Genomic DNA, 22768 nt, shown 5'->3' on the forward strand with positions numbered 1-22768 from the left:
TTTGCAACTGATGAAAACATTGCCAGCTCGGCATACATCCACACATGCACACAACACTGCAACTTGCACAGAAGAGGTCAAAAAAAGAAGGGGGAAAGGGGGAACGACACCAATTTGCGCAATGATGCTTTTCACCAACCAAAAAAATAGTTACAAGGTGTATATAGCCCAAATTATTGCTCTTTCTCTCCTCTCACCACTCCACGAGCTTTTGATCACCAAAAATGCACCCTTGGCCTTGCTTCTTCTCTCTCACATAGCTAAAAAAAAGCTTTTTCAAATAGGGCCCCAAAAACATTTTTTTTAAAACGTCTCTTAGAAAATTTCTTAGTCCTTTGGAAACTCTTATTTCATTGGCCCATTCTAGCACTCACATTTGGAAGTATTTAGGAAACAATGCCTCTCTCCCTCTTTAGTACACATGAGTCCCATTTTTACTCATAAGGGGCAACGACTGCAATGTCGTTGCTCCCTTGAGAATCTTGTCTTCAAAGAACTCTAGGGTGGTGGAACCCCTACCATAGTGCCACATCAACACTACATTGAGCACCAGCACGATCATCGTCCACTGCCCCTACCACTACTGGTATCACCAAAATCGTCGTCTTTCCGCCCATCGCCACCACGTGCACCACCAACACAGTGCCTGTTTTGCCGGCCGCCATAGCTCCACAAGCTTAAGAGCTCGAAGCTCTTCTTTCACACTTGATACCCACAAAGGGATCATGCCCTACCCTATATACTACACATTTCAAGGTTGACGTCCGTTGTGTGGGATTATTTCTTCGCCACATGGCACTGCTTGGTTCAACTTCCTCCAAGGCCTCAAAACTTCACATTTTTTTATCATAAAAACTTAAAGAAACCTTTTTTCCTCCACTCTTCAAAACCTTGCAGCTTGTTGCCCAAAGCTCCTACTACCAAGCCATAAAATCCCACTTGTCGATTGGGACCACCACTTTGGACTGCATAAACACCACCCTGTTTTGACCATGTCTAGCCCTCCAACCAAGATGACAAATACTGAGAAAATTCATCTGGAACTCCCTGGCTGGTAACCACCGCCGACTTTGACTGCTTATATCTTGCTGATCCGGACTCTGTTTGATGTGTTGTCAATTCCTTCCAACTCCCCATGATAACCACTACCTTCTTAAACCTAGTCAAGGCCAAAAGAACTCTAGATGGCACACTTACCAATGCAATCAATTGGGCACACAATTGGACCCCAACAAACTTTTTACTGTCCATAACTTGCACTCTAGAGCTCCGATTGACAATTCAAAAGGACCGACATGCTTCAAACACAAGTACTCCATCCACTCACATCAACTTGGACCATCTGTCTCCACTTGTCCTATCGGTCAGGGTCTGCAAGGCATCCCAACTTCGAACTTCCCTATCTTTCACATTGTAGCTCCGTTTGAGGAGTTGTCTAGACCAGCTCATAGAGCATCTTGAACACTAAATTCTAGAGCACAACTTCAACACTATGGACACTTGGATCTGCCATCCCAATTCGCCTGCGTTTGAGCCTTTTAGGCCTAAAAAACCACATCTAGCCTACGTTTTCGCTAACACGTAGGGCCTTCACGTCTACTTTAACACTTTGTCTTGCACTCACAAGCACCCATAACACTCTATAGGCCATTCACAGTATCGACCAGCTTTGGCTGCACCAACGTGCTTCATCCTTATATACCCAACCATTTGTAGAATTGATTGTTACTGCCATGTGGCATCCTTTCATTGGTGACACGTGACACCAACGGTCATTTTTTTCCAAAAGGTATATAAACCATCCCCACTCCCACCTGCACATGCAAGACATTCCCCATTCTCAAGTACCAATCACAGTTATTCCCTACATCAATTGCATCCAAGATGCATCATTCTAAAGTCTTATGTTTCATGCTATATAAGGTAGCATTATATTAGAGCCCTTCCAAGAATAATGAGACCATATTTTCTTCAATACTATTTTTCCTTATGAAAAATATAGCATCATATTGCCTCATACAGATAGTACAATCCTACACAATCTCACGTTGTTTTTGTTTGAAGTCGTAGATTTGTCCTATTGTGTCATGCTTGATTCCAATTTTAGAAAAGGCATCTACAAATATTTTTCCAAGAATCGTCAAACTAGTTATGCTTCCATTCTCCAAAGTTTGGAGAAAAGGCATCTACAAATTATGCTTCCATGCTTCAAAGTTTGGAACCATGTCAGTGCCTTCCCTTCATCTATAGTTACATTATCAAACCCCCTCCCAACGATTTGTGTTAACCACTGGCGTCCACTTCTCGTAGTCATGGGCCGAGCTTGTCGGTCCAATAGGAAAAGGGTAAGAGTGATCTCCAATGAGAGGCACACTCTAACTTGAACATTCAAGGGTTAGTTGGTTAAGCATGGGTGCCCAAGTGTGAATGGGCGAGCTCATATAAAAGTCATCTAAACCTAAAAATCACTCATTCTCTCATTTGTGCAATTGAAGAGTGCTCTTGCTCCATCTCCATCTTCTTCTTGATCTCCTTGTGTGTGTGTATGCGAGAGAGAGAGAGAGAGAGAGAGAGAGAGAGAGAGAGAGAGAGAGAGAGAGAGAGAGAGAGAGAGAGAGAGAGAGAGCATTGCGACAACACGGCGGTGGCGAGGCGGTTGAGCGTGGCATGGCAGTAGCTCCCTCTTCTTTGTGGTGAGGAATTCTCCACGAAGGTGAGCATAGGGCGGTGAGTGACACGCCTTTGATCTCTTGAGCTTGCTAGATTAGTCTAGTTGTGTGCTTGCAACCATTTATGGCTCGCACACAGTGTATAGAAAGTCCCATTTCTTTGACACGTGCGACATATGTGCACACGTTTGGCACCGTTGCCGTGGAAATGCCCTGCACTAAGCTCGAATAGCACTCTATGCTGCTTTGTGGTGCATTATGAAATGTAGGAAAGGTAGAGAAAGAAGGTGTGTGGATTGTTGAGAAGGATTTGTGACCTTTGTTTTTGCTGCAGTAGTGTACTGCTTTTTGTTAATAAGGTGTTAGCTATTTTGTTGTAAGGTACTATATTCTGTTGATAAGGTGTTCGCATTAAGGTATTAGATCTATAATGTTAGATCTGTAAGGTGCAGTAAGTAGATCTGTTAGTTAATTAGTTGCTGTAGTACTATGTTAGTGAGTAACAGTAGCTCTGTTAGTTGCAAGTAGGTAGGTTAGGTGTGTGTGTGTGCTTGTGCGCGCGGCGTGACCGCGGCGACCTTATCCAAAATAAAAAATTAAAAAATAAAGGTAGGACCGGGATCAAAAACATTCCCCAAGCCCAAGCCCAAGCCTAAGCTCAGACCTCAGTCACCCTTTAGAATTACTTATTTTTAGCATCACACCTAAGTAAAAATCGACCCTTTTGAGGACCAACGGAGCTTTGGGTAACCGAACGATGTGCTATAAAGCACACCATGACCCCCTGAGCGATACACTCATTTCAAGCTATCACATGCTCTAATCCAAAAACCGATCGTAAAAGGACATTAAAAAACATTAAAAAAAAGTGAAAACGGGGTTCAAAACGCCCAAAAAATCAAGCGGTTAACCTTCGAGGGTATTCACCGACGCTTGTAGGGTGCTAAAGAAACATGCATCTGCGCTCTGGTTGTGTGCTAGAGGCCGAGCAACTAGTGAGCACTTTGACTTACACGGGTTCTCAATACCCACCCACCTTAGGTTCCGGGCCCTCGGCGGGGACCTAAGGTAGTACAACCCAAGACCCAAACATAGTGGCTAGTGACTCTTTCTCTACTACAATGCCATGGAGGGTTACCCAATACCTAATCTTGATAGCTCAAGCCAAGACATGCATGCCATGGGCCCACGGTCTGGGCCGAGCATGCTTAGCCGCTTGAAGGAAACCTTTAGTAGATCCACTCGCTCCGGACATGGAGCTAGCGATGTAAATGAGGGGGGTGGGGAGGTAAATTCACCATTTTTGACCAATGTAAATCCCATGCTCTTGGAGAGTGTGCAAGTGAATACTCCCTCCACTGCACCCCCTGACTCTTCAGAGCTATTTCCCTCCGAGGTTATATTACCTGTTGGTAGAAGCCTTGCCGAAGTGCAAGAGGTTTAGTGGTATATCCTTGCTACGAGGGAAAAAGCAATTGAGAGCTTACATAAGATGGAGCAATGGAGAGAACTTAAGGCAAAGGTCCTTATGTCACCAACCATGCTAGTCAAGCAATCAAGTGCTCCTGACTTAGCAGCCACTAAGGGCCAACCCATAGAGAGCCACATTGCATCTAGCTCAAAGGACACCCCTAGCACCTCAATCCTAGAAGGAGCGTTTCTAAATGAGAACTGGGAGTATGAACTACAAAGACTCTAACCGACCTATACACAGGTCACACCTATCATGTGGGGTTGGTTAGATGTCCTACAATCCACAACGGGTGCTACTAATGTAGAGGATCAACATCAAAGAGTTTGTGATGTTATCCATAGGGTTATTGAGCTAGAAAGGCAGAACAAAGGGATCCACACGCCTTCAACAGGTCTCATGAGATTCTTGGATACGGGGAAGGCTAGGCAACCAACCTTATCGCAAATGGAGACTCCCTCGGTAAGTCCGATGGATCCTCCATATGTTGTTTCTCCAGGGGTCTCAGTGCAATCTAAGCCCACAAGTGATAGCTTTACCTTTCGAAGTCTAGCTCATCTTTCCCTTGATGACACCACGGCTACCATGCCTACCCCAATGATGGGCATGCCAAGAAATACGCCATGGACCTCATTTGTTAGTAAAGCACCGCTACATGGTAGCTCAATGCTTGCAACATTATCTACAAGTGTGTACCAATCGTATACACCTATGGGTCCTCGTACTCATGTAGCCCCTACCCCTCCCATTGTTTCAACAACCTACGCTCCACAAAAACAACACCCATGCTCTTATTTCAATGGGACCATACCAGCTAGCATTAGCATGTCACATTCGACGTTTGCTATGCCTAGGGCCACACATATGAACTTTGGGCCACCACATGGCACAACACCATACCAAACTTGGAACCCAAGGGCTTCCTATGCACCAAGCCCAATGCCAATACCTACTCACACGTAGTCTTTGGAGTGCCTTGACCCGCGGTGCCTGCTCACTTAGGTGACTTGGCAACATTTGCTCAAGCTATCGATCGATCTTTTGCTGAGAATATGCGTAACACGCCTGATAGAGAGCCCAAAAGTAAGGTAGTATAAATAGCCAAGATCACACAAAAAATTAGTGGAGACGGGGATGTGAGAAAGCATATCAAAGTGTTTGAACAAACATGCGATTCTCTAGGAAAACACAATGACCTGCATAAGAGTAATGCTTTAAGCCTAACCTTAAGTGGGAAGGATGGGGATTGGTATAGAACCCTAATGATGGAAGAAAAAATGATTTACCCTACTCTTAGGAGACTGTTCTTGAAAGAATACATACAAAAGGGAGTGCTTTGCGGTGTAGCCTCTCAGCTCCAGAAAGCCCAACGAGAGGAAGGAGAGTTTGTGAGAGACTTTATTAGTCGCTTGAAGCATTTGAATTCTCGTTGTAATCCAAATGAGCGCTTCAATAATAATCAATTGCTTGATAGACTCATTAGGGGATTACAACATGAGGATATCTACAATGGCCTAGTCATTAGAGGTATCACCACTTGGGAAGTAGTCACCACCAATGCGATCCAATTGGAGGATAATTCAATGATTCAAGGAGAAAGAGTGTTTGTTGAGCCTAAATCTACTAGCTCGCAAGCGTCGGGGCATCAACCAATGACCCTAAAGCTTATTGCTAAGGAGCCAAAGACATCTGAGATGACTTTAGCAGATCTCACCAAGGCCATTCAAGAGAGTCTTAGAGACAATCGTGCTCGGCAAAACAATCATATGTATCCAAGAAGGGAGCAACAATGGTGCTCAGTATGCTATGGTCCACATAGTACCAGTGAATGCCCTACAATTAGAGTAAAATTCAATGGGAATTGCAATGCCCGTGGGAGGTATGGTCATCAAGCTAAGGATTGCATAGTATTTAAGTGCGCAATGGCCAATAGACCAACCTTAGCATGGATAGACACACCTCGAGTACCTGCATTGATGCCGGTCCCACCTCTTGAACAAACGTCACAAGACATGGTCCCTAAGGTCCAAAATGGTGTTCAAACAACACCCTTACCACCTCCAGTGCTAGGACTGCAACCACCACATCTGAGAATCACTTTTGTGAATCAAGTGGGTTGTGAGTCATCTATTGCTTGTTTGGAAGGCTGTGAGGAAGATATAGACCCTAATATTGCCTATGGGAGATTGATGCGCTTGAAGAAATTCCATAATACTACATGGAGGACTATTGGTGACAAGTCAAATGTGTCTATCAAGTAGCTACTCTTGCTGCAAGAGGCCAAAATATCAATTACATTGCCAAAAGACCACCTCTTTAATGAGTGTGGAGGTCCACATAATGTAGCCGAGTGCCCTATTACGCTACAAAAGAACGCCACACTAATGAAAACCAATCAAGCGAGCACGTCTACAATGTCGATACGCATGTGTAATTAATGTGGCATAGATCGTTTGATTGCCCAATATTTGAATAATCCAAATGCACCAAAGATCACGCCTTTAAACTTGATTGAGGTTACCAAGGAGCCATCACAAAGTACACCTGTGGTACTAGTAAACGTACTCACACGATTGATGCTCCAAAAACAAAATTATATTCTTGAAGAAAGAGACACAGCATCAATTGCCCAATCTCAAAAGAAGAAGAAAACACGAAGGAAGAGATCGCAAAAAGCAGGAAGTCAGCATACCCCACTTCAAAGACCAACATAGGGACCGGTGACAACTCCGTATATATGAACGACACTGAAGAGGATTCTGATTTAGGTGAAACCATGGAGACCAAAACGACCACTAAGAAAGAAACCAACAAGGAAGATCGTCATGAGCCACAATGGCCAGAATCCAAGAAGAAGATAGGAACTTGTCCAAACCGTACAGAGGAGATCGAGCGAGTCAAGCAATTAAGGAGCTTGGTAGAAGATACCCAAAGAGATCTAGAACCAGCACCTAGGATTATCCAGCTTACAGACAGTGTTTCTTATGCAACAACAACCTCACAAAGTCCATAGACCCCTAGCCATACCTAGTGTCATCCAAGAAGAAAGTGACTTAAAGTCATGGGAAAGTGGGCGTACTCACTTCTTGTTGGAAAGAATGTTTACAGAGGGACTACCTGACCCTATCGAAAAAATGGAGATCCCATCTTTCCCATGTCAAGGGACTGAAGCCCAAAAGGTGCCGTTAAATATTGCCAAATTGATGAATTTCATGGCTTCAGAAGTTAGAACCACCATCATGTCCAAACTATATGGAGACCTCGAGCTATTCTTAGCTCTTCAAGCTTTCCTCAATGGAGAATTCAAGGTCTGGCTACCACAATTTACACAGATGGATGGAGCTAGGGAGATGCTAATAGAGGAGAAACACTTAGATCCACAACCTAACCTAGATGAGAACCTTTTTGTAGAAATACCTGTTAACAAGTTGGAACAATACTTTGAGGGCGATGAATCCAATGCAACCATACCAATCACTACCAAGGGATTAATTGTGAAGGTAATCCTTGATGGTGGTGCTCAGGTTAGCATTTTGACTAAAATTAATGGGAAACTATGGGAAGACCTCACCTTGGGACCACAACCATAGTAGTAAAGATGTCCAGTGGGTCTATTGTTAAACCTATTTGGATGCTAGAAGATCTCAAGATCAAGGTCTTTGGACATAAATTAAGAAATACCTTCACTGTTATGGATTTCTCCGAGCACACTATGGCATCTGAGATGATCTTAGGATGTCCTTTCATGAAGGAAGCAAAAATGGTGCATGACTGGTCTCAAAACTTGTCTACTTGGAGTTCCAAGATTCTGTCGTTTGAGTGGATCTTGTAATTGGCCGATCACATCCTCTAGGAAACAGGCTTATAATTGATCATAAATCTGACACCACAGTTCACTCAACCCCATTTCAGTATTGTTACACATGTAAAATGGACACTGATGTTGGGGAAGATTCTCCTTATATGGATGCTCTAGCTGGGATGACTGAGTCGGACAATGAGGATTGGGTCCACTTAGCAGCAACCATAGACACTTGGGGAAACAGGGGGACGACCTGGGTAACACCTGAGGGGGATGAAATGCCACCACTCGTACCCTTAAGTATGCTAGAATCAATGCATATAGCTTCTGATGACCTACAAGATGAAGGTTTGAATGGCATTGGAACCAATAACGTCTCACAAGACTATAATGTGGGCACAAACCATTCAAGGCCCAGTGGTACCCTAGATGACAATCTACCCAAGGGAGCAGAAGACACAAGTAGCAATTCATCTAGTGACTCTTCACTAGAGATCGGTCGTACTAAAAAATTAGACAAGAAGAGTAAGAGATATAAGAGGCAACAATATCGAGCAAATGTGTGTGCTAGTATAAATGAAAAGAAATTTACCGCAAAATGGCTTAATTATATAGGGGCATGTGATGCTCATTGGAAGTTGGTAGATAATTGGGGTGAATACCTTCAAAGCGTTATGTGGTGTAGTCCACAACCCATTGACATTGCACAACTAGAGGCTATAGAGAAGCCAAAGTTGAGCCGTACCGTAAGGAGATGACATAATAAAGGGTTACAAGCCATCCATCAAAAGAAAGCAGCCAAAGAACAGGTAGAGCTTAAAAAGATCCAAGCAAGAGTTGAGGCTTGAGAAAGACAACAACGTCTTAGACGCCAACGAGAGGCTAATCTGGGAATCACGAAAGCATTTTTTGAAGACACTGATGATAATTCATTGGAATGTGAGCCACTTCTACGATATCCAATTGAACTAAATAGCCTCTATGGGAGAGTACTATATAATGTATTATTGGATACAGGAGCTCAACATAATTTGTTATCCTATGGAGTTTGGTGTCAACTAGGAAAACCACCCCTATCCACAAGCACAATCCAAGTCAAGGGTGTCAATAAGAAGAAGACCACTGTTTTTGGAATCCTACACACTCCTATTATTTATGACAATGGAACCGTGGTTGAAAGATTTTTGGTCATGCCTATTGGTACTATGGAGGGTAATATAAACCTGGGGTGCAAATGGATGTCTGCAGTCAAATGTAATATCGGTTGGGAGACTGGGAGTATCACGACACAGAAACCAACTCATGTCCCTACGGCTCAAGGAATAACACCTGAAATTTCACCTCTTCATAACACAAAAAAAAACAAAATATTGCCAATCCAAAAAGTCACAACATCTTTGCCAGTAGCACAACCCTCTAAAGTTTTAACTTCTATGGCTATGACAGATAGTGCTACATCAAAGGCTCCACGTGATCTGACCAAGGGTACACTGTCAATGGGTCCCCAAGGTATCGTTATCGAACCCCCCTATCGTTCAAGTTAATTCACAAAGGAAACCTCGAAGGAAGGCATCCACTCAGGTTAAGAAGGTGAAAATCAAATCATGTTGGATTCCCAAACAACTATTAGAAGCCCAAGGCTACTATGATGGAAATGATTGAATATCGGTACCTAAACGTAAATCGTGTCCTTCCCTATCCACTACGAAACCATGTGAGTCAAACCTTGTGATTCCAAAGCCGATGGAAGACCGTGGGAAGGGAAAGATCACAGAATGCTACACACCTATTCTAGAGCTAGTTTGGGTTCCAAGGCAAAACCAATCTATTCGGCTTAGCTCAGGAAAGGGGGAGTTCCATGAAGCTTCTAGCTCCTTATGTAATGCATTTATAGAGATAAAAGCTTCTATACAAACCTCCACCTACCATAGGTAGCCTCCATGAAGCTACAATAGATTTGACACCTCCCATTGTTCAATTATTACCTGATGCACTACTTCAAGTTTGTTCATGGGAGAGTACCTTACCGCCCTTGCAACTCGATGAGGCACCCAATGTAATAGAGAACTATTGGCTAAAATCCTCACCTATTACCAATTGGAATAACTGGCTCTAAAAGGTGATGACATCCTTTTAAATTATGATCTACCCAAGGAAAGGGGGAGTCTTCATTCACGTTAGCCTATTGAATGATTTACCTCTTACCCTTCTTTCCCTGACCCTTGAGCTTTCTGATTTTAGGCATTGTATATATATATATATATAGATATATACTAACTAACCACCCTAGTTTAAAACAAAAGATTTTTTTATAAAAATAAATAGTAAAGAGCAAGAGCAATTAGCAAACAAGTGTGCACAATACTAGTCAAAACACGGCCTTATTGAAGAGGATTACACCTACCTTGATGATGAGGATGATGGTTTAGCCTTAGAGCTATTGACCGAGCTCTCCAACCTCCACTTACTTTGATCCTCATCACTTGAGTAATGGAGGGTAGGTAGGATTAATACAATAGGAGTGTTTCTATTTTAGAGTTTAGTGATTAGCAAAGTTATTTTTCCCATTGACGTGCCTCTGAAAGGTGGATGTTATTAAAATAGAAATGATTTGTTTCTAGCCTATAATTAGCAAGAAATATAGAATAAAAATTATAAATTCATACGATATTATCAAAGAAGCTGTATACTATAAAAATGTTGTGGTAGTTATCTAAAAAATATTTTAATAGTTTTGATAATTATTAAATTTACAAATATCTTTTTCAATAAAAAATAAAGGAGATAATTAGTAAATGAGCTTAGAAATTTATGGCATAATTATTAGAGTTACAATACACCAGTAAAAAACTATTTAAAAAATATCATAGTTATAGATTTGGTTTTATTAATTACTATGTCCAAAAATCTATATATTTTAGAAGGAAATAAAATAAAATAATTAGTAAATCAACTTAAAAATTGATGGGATACTTTTCAGAGTTACAACACACTCTTAGGGAGTGTGAAAAAAAATATTTCAATTAGATATCTAGTTTTATTGACTACTATGTCCAAGATTCTCTTCTTCTAACGTAAAATTGAAGGGTATAATTAATAAATCAACTTAAAAATTTATGACTTAATTTTTAGAGTTAGAATACAAAGAAAATCAGCTTTAATGAGTAAGTTAAAGAGTTAGAGTATAGTGTTAGAAAGTTGCAATAAAAATATCCGAATAAATAATTAATTTTACTAATTACTATATCTAAAATTCTCTACTTTTTAGAAAAAATGTAAAGAGAATCAATAGATTAACTTGAAAACTTATTAAATAGTTTCCAGAGTTATAACACACTATTAGGAACCTTTGATAAAATTATCTTTGCTAGAATTACTAACTCACACTTTTTAAAAAAAAAGCTAAATTAAAAGGGAAAAATTAGTGATGTGACACTAAAAATCAAAAGTAACTTTTGGAGTTGCAAGCCACTAACAAGACGCTATAAAATAATATCTTGATCAAATTTTTTAACTAGATGATTATCATGCCAAAATTTATCTAATGTTGGTAATAAATTAAAAGGGAAAACTAGCAATCTCCCAAGAAACTAGATGGTAATTTTTTAGGACAAAATCAAGATATCAGAAACCCATGATGAATATATCTGACCTAAAAGGATTACTTTAGGCAAAATTTGGACTCACAAAGGGGCCCTTTAAGGAGTTTGACTGTACCTCTCTCTACCAAAACGGGCGCATGGATAAATTTTTGCAAACAAACTCCAAAGTTGGCGGAGGTTTGACAGTTAGAATGTCCTCTTCAAGCTCTATCTACCTTGGAGGGATGGATTGCCCATGGCTTGTTGAAGCCTAAAAATAAGGTAATTAACAAGCATAGGGGCATCATTAGTAGCTTGTTCATTAGAAAAATCAAAGCTATCAACATTAATTTCACTCTCTTTACAATTGTCAGCCATTCTAACAAATTTTAGGTGCAAAATTTTTAAGTGTACTTTGGTACTTCAAGGCCGAGTTGCTACTCCTCTTAACCCTTTAGAAAAGCACTCAAGCTCCTGTACCCGTGGCTCGAATATCATTAATTGCAAGGAATAGAAGAGAGGGTCTTTCACCACCAAAAGGCAATGGATCCTGTCAAGCTTCTAATAGCTCAATAGTGGTTAAGCCGTAGGCAAGCCTCGTAGGACTCCACTATTAAGACCATAGCTCTCGATGATGATGCTACGTTATCTGCACAAAGTAGGTGCACTACTGCAAGGCTGAAAAATCCCTATTCTACTTACTCTATTGCAATTAATAATACCAACCATTTATAGCAAGCATGAGGACCTATCTTCTTGAGCAAGAAAAGAGAAACCTTATGCTCTAATAGCAGTGTAACATTTAAATGGTCTAGTAACTTGTGTGTAGCAAAAAATAACATAGACATAGTGAGCATTTCATTAAGAATAGATTCCTAATGAGCATAGCAAGAGTTCTTGGATGGAGAGAGCAACAAAAGAATAACACCTAGTTAGATAGGCATGAACAATACTTCAAAAGGAGAGAGAAATTAAGCTATTGACAACAGTTGAGCACCGGATTTACATGGAGCCGGTCCCCCCTCGAAAAGGATAGGTTTCCCCCATCAAGGGAGACATTATACAATACAATACTTTGTGTTCCTTCAATAACCTGCTGGTGCAACGAAGATGGTAGCTTCAAGCACCAAGCTTACACTTGAAAAAGCACAACATCAATTCCCTCACGGTCTTAGACCTAAGACCTCACACACCTTCAAAGATGGTGAGAGCTAGCAAGGTATGAGAGTAGATCTAGAAGAAGAAGTATTGTTACAAAACAGAAGTATTTCTCCTCACATAATCACTCTTAATAGCTTAGCATAGCTTAGTCATTAGCATGGTAGAGGAGATGAGCATGCATTGAAGCTTGGCTCTTGGTTGGATTTGCATCACAAAGCCAAGAGTTGTTGGTGTAGGCCTCCCTTCTCACGAGCTTGGAGTAGATGATGAGATTTCCATTAAAGCTTAAGAAGGAGATAGTCTTCTTTACTTCACACATGAGCTTGTGTGTGATAATGCCTTGCAAAAATCATCCCCCCCTCTCTCTTGGTCGACCCCTCTTGCTAGCCCCTCATTGGCTCATGCCAAGCTTAGCCAATGGCTGAAAGCATGGGTTGGTGGTGCAAAAAGTAGTGTCCTTGACACCTCTTGTGAGGCACTCTTGGATGGTGTTTTTTTGGTAGTTTTCAAAAGCCAAAAGATAAATATTTAATGTTTCTAAAGGCATTGTGCCAGCAACTTTAACGGTTCTTGATTTAGTCGAATGAAGACTCTCTACATACCCCTTCAGCAGTCTACGAGCTCCCTCTCTCTCTCTCTCTGTGTGTGTCTGCAGTCTACGTGCTCTCTCTCTCTCTCTCTCTCTCTCTCTCTCTCTCTCTCTCTCTCTCTCTCTCTCTCTCTCGCAAGAACAAGGAAAATTGCAGCAGGGACTTGTAGAGGGACCTTGTGGAGAATTGTGATAAGGTGTGGAGACTAAAGGTCCAGGATCGGGATGGAGATGTTGCAGCAGGAGATTGGCTAATAGGTTGTGTCCAAGCAGCAGCCTCCACTTGATTGTCACCTTTTGTGGAATGTCGATTTTAGCAGTTTGGGAGAGCATGTTCCGCACCAGCAACAACCTCCACAAAATTGCCATGTTGGATGGCCGGCCATTGCTTGTGGTGTCGGATGTTTTGAAGAGAGGATTGTGCACGACGAGCCACCTCCAAGTACACTGTAGGGCTCTGAGTACTTCTAGCAGCATACGCAATACAATCCACTTCATGATGACATGACTCACAATTACCACAGGGATGACTTAGTCACAGTTCACCATGAAGGTAACCATCGGATGCGAGAATATTGGTCTATGATGAAAAGAGAGAGCCGTAGGAGACAACGAGAAAGTGATGTATCAGGTTCAAGGTCAACAGAAGATGTGAATTAGGTTTGCATGAAAGTCTCAAAATGCTGGAAGGAAGCAACAAAAGGCATGACTTGCGATGCTAAGAAAACCACCTTTCAATATCTTCTAGGACTGCCAGCTTTTAGACGTTTGTATCATGCATCTGAGAAGTCAATACTATCCAATATCCAAGGCGCAATTAGTAAAGTCAAAGCATCCATGTCTGAAGAGGAGCTGAAGATTAAAAGAGCTATCTACGTGATGTTGGTGCATAGTGAAGAAGTTCCATCAAGGTCTATTAGCAACTCCAAGATGGCTAGATGTACTGGATTGCATCGGTGAAACTTTGTAGCAGTCGATTCATGGTTAAAACAGGCTGAGGTTGGCGCATTTCCTTTGCAATTATGTAGTCGTCAAGTACCTCAAAGTTCCACCATCACACAAGCGACAAAAGACCTTGTTTTTTCCTTTTGGCAGAGAGAGACAAGAGTGTCACCAAACAAAAAAGATGTGTGTCAAAAACGATTGGGCAGAAAATCTTACATAAAGCATCCAATACATTTGCTTGATGATTCACAGGTATGCTCCTAAAGTTTCATAGGTATGAACTTTGGATGTAGAGAAAAGTCATAGAGTTCCTTTCAAAGGTAGTCATGGAAGTACCATGATAGTACAAAAGGCTCTTTAGATACTCTGGATCTTTGAAAGAGTCTAGAATACCTCGCAAAGGTAGTCTTGAAAGTACCATGCGAGTCTAAATGGGTTCTCTAGGTACTTTGGAGGTAGAAAAAGTTCATAGAGTTCCTTTTAAAGGTAGTCATGGAAGTACCATGAAAGTAAAGAGGCTCTTGAGGTACTCTGGACCTTTGAAAGAGTTTAGAATACCTCGCAAAGGTAGTCTTGAAAGTACCATAGAGTTCTTTTCAAAGGTAGTTATTTACCATGAGAGTGAAGAGGTTCTCTAGGAACTTTGGAGGTAGAGAAAAGTCACATAGTTCCTTTCAAATGTGGTCATGGAAGTACCATGATAGTATAAAGGTTCTTTAGGTACTCTGGATCTTTGAAAGAGTCTAGAATACCTCGCAAAGGTAGTCTTGAAAGTACCATGCGAGTTTTAAATGGGTTCTCTAGGTACTTTGGAGGTAGAAAAAGTTCATAGAGTTCCTTTCAAAGGTAGTCATGGAAGTACCATGACAGTAAAGAGGCTCTTTAGGTACTCTGGATCTTTGAAAGAGTCTAGAATACCTCACAATGGTAGTTTTGAATGTACCATAGAGTTCATTTCAAAGGTAGTCATGGAAGTACCATGATAGTAAAGAGGTGCTCTAGGTACTTTGGAGTTAGAAAAAATCATTGAATACCTCACAGAGATTTTACTTTGATGGGTTTTACTTTGAAAAAAGTTTGAGCCTCTGATCGGTTTTATTTTTTCTTGCACACGGTGAGCTTTACAGGAGGTTCCAAATGCAATATCCACACATCAAGATCTCACTCAGATGTTTTGAGGGATTGAAACCTTGGTTTGTTCGTAAGTTGAAGGACCGTTACACGTGCTACTATATTGCTTATATTCAAATGATATATCTCAAGGAAGCATTCAACCACATGAGACACAGTAAGACAGCCATGCACGGTGATGGGTGTGGTTGCATGTGTGCTATATGCTTGCCAAAAGAGGATCCAAGTAAGTGTGAAGCTGCCATGTACACATACGCTAGTGTAAGCACATTGACTGAAAGGGTGTTATGTGAAAAACCAATGGACTTTGCATTTCATAAGTTGCCTTGCTTGAAGGGAGAATGTCGTCAATGTGGGTCGAAGAGATTAATGCTTTGTCCAAACAAAACACTTGAAAGTGCAACCCAACTTTCTGTTAAGGTTTTTGAAGACGTTGCCTCAACCCATTCTCAAGGCAAGAAGCGCAAGGATCTTCTAGTGAAGGAAATGGGATGCAAGGATTTCACAACTTTTCTTCAAAAGCATCTGACCACTTACATCTAACACAATTTTATTGCCCGGTGGCAATCTCAGCAGTTCAAAGATTGCATTCATAGGTTTCCTGTAGATGTAGTGGTCTCTGTTATTGACTTTGCGGAAAATTACTCATTTAAGGAGCAAAATGAAATCCAGTCAATGCATTGGTACTCTTCACAAGTCACCATCTTGGTGCACATTACATACATTTGAGACGAGAAAGACCAGGTGTTAAAATATACACATTTTTACATTTCTCATGACAAAGATCATGACATGCTCTTTGTGCAACATTGCTTGCAACTGCATAGTGTTTGGCTTCAAAATCAGGGATTCAACTTCTTGAAGCGGCACTGGGTGTGGTCAGATGGATGTGCTGCTCAATTCAAGTCATCTAGACCGTTATTCTTCGTGTCAAGGTACACTAGGTTTTATTCCACCTTTGATGAAAAGTTTCTAAAAATTTGTTTCTGCCCAGCATTGAAGGTGGGTCATTGTTTTAGGTACTATGGTTTGACTAGCATTGAAATGCTATGGAGTTTCTTTGCCTCGGGCCACGGCAAAGGGGAGCATGATGGGGCAGGGGTAGTTGTTAAGAGGGCTTTAACACATGAGCAGGTAAAGCCTGATGCATGGCACATGAAGTGTGCCAAGGATTTTTTTGGCTTCTTGAAGCATAAATTTAATGATGAAAGTGGTCACTCAGGGGTGAATCAGATTTTTTGGGAGATCCAAGCAACTGAGGTGCCAAGGGAGAAGAAGTGGAATTGCAAGCGAGTTGAAGGCTCACGATCAATACACTGTGTCAATGGATACTCCAAGAGTGACAAGTGTGCACTCCGTTGCAGACTTCTCTCTTGTTTTTGTGAATTTGGTATGTCCCAGTGTTGGAGGCGATGCTTGAACAACACACATGTTGAGAACTGGGAGTATCTAACCCTTGAGGCATTGGATGGTGACAATGCAGAAAGTGAATATTTTAGCGATGACAAAGGATCAAATCTGCTGATGTATGGTGGGCACCATGACGCAATTAGTGATGCTCTATGCATCGGTGATGCCTTTGCCACCAATGCCAATGAAGATGGAGCTAACTTCTACCTTTTGAGCTGCTCACATGAGAAATACAAAACAACAAGAGCCTTGAGTGATTACTGGGGAAACATACTTTTTGCAAGGAGCTATTTGGTTGAAGGGTACTATTACGAGCTAGTGGAGGGTTCCAAGCATATCTATTACATGCCTGCTAGTCAACCAAAAGTGCTTCTTGCATCACACTTGGTTAGATCGATTAAGATACCCTTGGAACCCTTAGAAGGAGAGCCACAGGAGTTCAAAATCGTTGCAGAAGTATACGAAAATGTGTACAACAGTATGCCAATAGTGATATAGGTTGCTACCCAAGTAACTTGTAGAAGTACCAGTAATTAGCTTCAAAGTACCATGCAGCTATTCCATAGGTGGTTTTTGTAGGAGCCTATTATAGGTTTCAAAACCTCTTGCAGGCCAGTCCAAACAAGCACTTGTAAACGCTTTTGTCTACTTGAGTAACAAAAATAGCATTTCAATTCTGGAACACAAAGTACCTGCTTATCAGCCTAAAGTACCTTACAGGTAGTTCACAAGCACTTCTGTTAAAATAAAGCACTTCTGTTAAAATATTTAGTGCAGTTTTAACAAAATTTTCATAAATTGAATATAACTTCTCATCAAACTAAGATTTTGCAGAGATTTCAAGGTGTATGGATAGGAAAAACTTATTTTAGCCAGAAATTGAGCTTCATAACCTACTTATGGGACTAAATTTTTGTTATAATCAAAAGACCAAAATCTTGAAAATGTTGACAAAGAGGAAATTTTTGGTCTTTCAAGGCCTTTTTCATTAATATGATGAGGTTATGGGACAAAATCTAAGGTGTATATTGCATCTATAGGTCAATACCCATCAACTAAGCATTTTTAGAGGGTTCAAACTCATAGGCATCTTGTAATTTAAGCTCATTTTAACAAATTTGTAGTGCGTAATTTCTTGCAAAAACAACATTGCTATGAAAAACTAATGAAAGTGTGTATATAAATCTCTCAATTGTGTCTATATGAGGTATTTGTATACAAATAAGTGAGATGAACAAAAAAAATCCAAAATTGGACTTTATTTTAAGGCTTATCTTTGATAAGTAAAAAATCATAATTACAACATGCGCAGTTTTTTGGATATGCCATAAATCACCAAATGTGGCTTGCATAACCATTAAAAATTATCACCTTATGTAATGGAGTCATAGATCTAGTATATATGCATCATAAGACATTGTAAATTTAGATGAACTAAATGTTTTTTGTGATTGTTAATTGAATTTGTGAACGTTGCATATTTGACCCACAGGACATTCTATATTTAATTCTAGTCACAAAGAATTTTTTTCTCACATGACAATTGCAAAAATATCAAACACATATATAAGTAGTTACCACAGATTATTGCATTGACCCTGCTCATTTTTTTCTTAGGCTAGAGTACGAGTTTTAATGAAACATTGAATGCTGTTTTGCGTAGGTTCTTTTCATGAGTGTAGTTACTATTGAGGTTATGATCAAAAGTGAGGGATTATAATTTCTATGAGTACTTTGGATAAAATATTATAAGTTTGCAAAACCATTTCTTGAGATGTGTTTTAGATTTCATGTACCATTTTATTTAAATTCGCGAAAAAAGGACACTAAAGTGTCCTTTTTGGTACCAAACTAGTGTCAAACTATGTAGGAAACAAGGACTTGTAAAAGTTGTTGTATGCCAGCCCAAAGTACCTTGTAGGTTCTTTACAGGTCTAACAACCAAAAGTACCTTACAGGTAGTTCACAGGTGGAAACTGTATTAAACTATGTAGGAAACAAGGACTTGTAAAAGTTGTTGTATGCTCGTCCAAAGTACCTTATAGGTAGTCCCTGGGTGGTTTCTGTACATAACAATCTGTTAAGTTTTGGTATGCCAACCCAAAGTACCTTACATTGTAATTGTCTCAAATTGGGAAACAATAACAGAATCAGAAAAATAAGACTTCAATGCTTGGACACTTAAACATTCTTAAACTACTTGAATCAGAAAAATAACACTTCAATGCTGGGACACAAAGACAACGCATCCAACCAGTTGGAATATATTACACTTCAACAATTTGACATCAAGTCATTACATGAGTTATAATGGCAATCAAAATGAAGCCAAAAAATTGGTTTCCACATGGAAAGTAGCATATTAATATACAAGGTTCTGGCACGGGTTTAGTTTAGCTACAAAAGGTATATAAAGGATCTGTCATCCTAAAAAGATCAAGGGATGTCATCGTCACTTGCACTCTATGGGCATGAGCTGTGGCCCACATAAGTACGCATCATACGATGTCTTTTCAAACCCTTTTGCAATTTCTGTGAATACATACTTGTCGTCATCAGTAGGTTTTGGTTTGTTGAATGTGTCTGCCAAGGCAGGACGATCTGTAGCATGCTGCCACCCTTCTAGCCAGGCCTTTAGATCTTTTGACAAGTATTGGCTGGAGCGGTGTTCAATACTAGACACTATGATGTAAGTACCATAGGGACTATAATGACATTTATAGGAACTGTTGTCAATTAAAAGGAAATTGCTGGTATGATACCGCTGCAACTTTGCCAAAAAATTCTGCAATACTTTGAAAAATGTTGGTCTTCCACCACCAAAACAGTAATTGCCCACATCACATAACTGCTATCCAGCCCATCCACTAATATAACTGTGAACCTGGGGAAAACATCTTTGAATTCTTAAGCCCACTCTGCTGAGCATTCCAGTGCTCCATATGTAGACATGTGCCCATGTCACAGCCCATGCGATAAAATCCTGTGCATCTTTTGAAACAAACAGGTACCTGCCATCCGCCTCCTCATGCTTGACAAATGATGTAGCTTCAATATCGGGGACAGACGAAGGGTCATACTTATTAGGTGTACATGTAAGACAAAGTACACCATTACAATCTAATATGAGGGATGATCAGGTTGGATCATCATATGGCAAGGAGGAGATAGCTGGGGGAATGTACTTTGGGGGATCTCTGATGATGATGATTTCCTCTACGGGCAGCTTGAGGGTCCCCTTTTCCTTTGGACACTCTGTAAAAAACAGCATTCAACATTGAAAAATAAACACGTGCGAGGCAATATTTGACATAAAAGCGACAAAAACATAGAGGCCGACAAAAACATAGACACTGCGCTTATGAAACATAAAAGTGACAAAAACATAGAGGCCGACAAAAAAGTTTCTTTTGCATTCAAAATCAAGAATCACAGATTCTTGTATTACAATTGAAGAGTCACAATTTCTTGCAAACTCGAGGCTTGCGGGGGTGGGAAACACTAGAAGGATTGCGAAGGGGAGTACTCTTTTTGGCTGTCTTCTTCACGGCAGGAGGTGATCTGGGTGCTTTCCTCTCTCCCATATCTCCATCTGCATGATGAGCATCCTGGTTTGAACGTGTGGACTCCGAAGGTCTATTCTTTTTGGAAGGTCCACCTATGTCATAAAACAATACATCAACCCCATGTAGACATTGCATAGAAGTTGACAAGTCCAATACCATTACCACTTACCATCACCATTTTTCTTGCGCTTCGACACCTTCATCATGTCACTCAGAAAGATGGGAGAATCTAGATTCTAATCACCAACTACCATGCGCTGCACTGCATCCACTCCCTCTTGAACTATTGCCTCCGCATTGTCAACCGTTGCATCTTCCTTTGGAGTGCTTTCGCTTGGTTGTGGCTCAACTGCTGCTCTGCTTGCAGGGGGGTCTACTTGCACAGCTGGAGTGCCCTCACTGGAGTACACACTATGGGCTTCAGGAGTAGCTTGTAGCACAACCTTTGGCACGTCATCCTGTATCGGCGCCACACAAGGAATATGGCCAGAACCTGCAAAAGCACATCAGTGAAGTTCAGGCTTGTGCAATCACCAGATACTTGAAGGAAACCTGAACTGTTCTTGGATTAATATGAGATTGGGAGAAACGACAACAAACCTGTATGCAGGAGCATTGATTTAAGTGAATCTGGAATACTACTCTTGCAAGAGGCGTCCGCACATACTGTCTCTGATCGAAGCCAGGAAGCAAAACACAGAGCATGGTACCACATGCATGACCACATGCCAGCGTGTATACACAAACCACATGGGAAGCCATAAATGCAAGACCACATGCAACACATAGGCCATTAAATGATACCTGGAAAAATACCCATGACCCCTGCACCTGTCATGGTAGAAAAAACTACCATGACAAGTACCACAATAACAGACAAACTTCCATGGAAAAAACAAACACTCATAGCAAAAAAAACCACCATGGAAAAGTACTTGGTCAATGTCACTGTAACAAAAAGAAATCCATGTAAAAAGAAACTACCATGCCAGGTACCTTGATTACCATGATAGAACCCCACAATAGAAAAAACTACCATGTCAGGTAGGTTGGGCACTTAGCACCATAACAGAAATAACTGGCATGACAAAAACAACCACCTAAATAGAAGAGAGTACCAGGTCAAGTACCCAGGGCATTACCACATAAACAAAAATCCTGCCTTGACTTGGTCGACACATACCTGGAGACAATCCACCTCATCTCTTACGTTCGAGCTGCTTGCATCGGCCCCAAGAGTTGTGAGTGCACTAGTTAGAGCAGCCATCTTACCTTCAATCACCAAGAAATCAGGGTCAGTATCGACAACTCCCTTCAGGCTAGACCGCAATATCTGCAGCTCTTGCAATTGCCCTTGAAGCACTGCCGCGGTTGAAGATGTCCCTTGTATCTTCCACATATTTTGGTTCCTGTCTTGTAGCTCTACTCTCACATTATCCAATGTTGTGTTCAGAACCTTTAATGCATCCCTTTTTGCATCTAGAATCTGCTCCACGTGTGCTTTTACTTGTTGGCTTGTAAAGGAGGCACTGACTAGAGAAGTGCTGCCATATAAGAGAGCATTTTGCCCACTTTTTTGACTTGCCCCGACATTGTCAAGATGAAGGGAATGAAGTGATGTCCCCTCATTATTCTCCGGCCAAATCTTTATTTTCTTGTCAATGCCACCCGGAAGATTCTTGCAATGGTCCAAAACCTGTTCACCAAAAGCAGCCACCTTTCGACCTGCAGGATCTTGCTGAGCAGCTGGGCATCGCTTGTACACAAACAACGTTGCAAACTTGTTTGTAATCTGTTTGTTGGATGGCATGCTTTGGTAGACTTTGTGAAACAGTAACCTGCATTCGTCTACAAACTCAGGTCGCATCATATGCAAAAAGATTTTAGAGCCCTTCTACCTTTTCTTCATGAAGACCAACAACCAATCCTGATCTGTGACATCAGCCTCACCGAGGTGCTGGTAGAGCTTACCCTCCAAGCTTAAGCCATATTCTTCATGCAACTCCTCTCGTGTGTAGAAAAATCGAGTTTGCTTGGGGTATTGAATCCTCCAAGAAGACCTTGCTGCAAACCACATTTGACATAGTAAACAAACATAAACAAACATTGAAAAGAACATTTCTACAATTGAAGAGACAGAGTTGATATGTACCAATGCTTTTGTCGCCGATAGTTTCAGACTTCATGCCCAATGTTGTGGAGCTCCTAGGCTTGCTACTGGATGAAAGCATGCTAGCTGAACCACCATCAGCTGCTGCTGCTGCCATGGTGCACTTTCGCGGTGGAGTCTTCATATCATTGTACAAACAAAAAAACACAATTCATGATTCACAATGTCCTCAAACAAACACATTGCTCAACTACAAACTACAACAAAAGAGAGAGAGGGGGAGAGAGAGCAAAAGAGAGAGGGGGGGGGGGGGGGGGAGAGAGAGAGAGAGAG

Source organism: Adiantum capillus-veneris, chromosome 6, assembly GCF_014529385.1.
Source record: "Adiantum capillus-veneris isolate H3 chromosome 6, ASM1452938v2, whole genome shotgun sequence".
NCBI lineage: Eukaryota > Viridiplantae > Streptophyta > Polypodiopsida > Polypodiales > Pteridaceae > Adiantum > Adiantum capillus-veneris.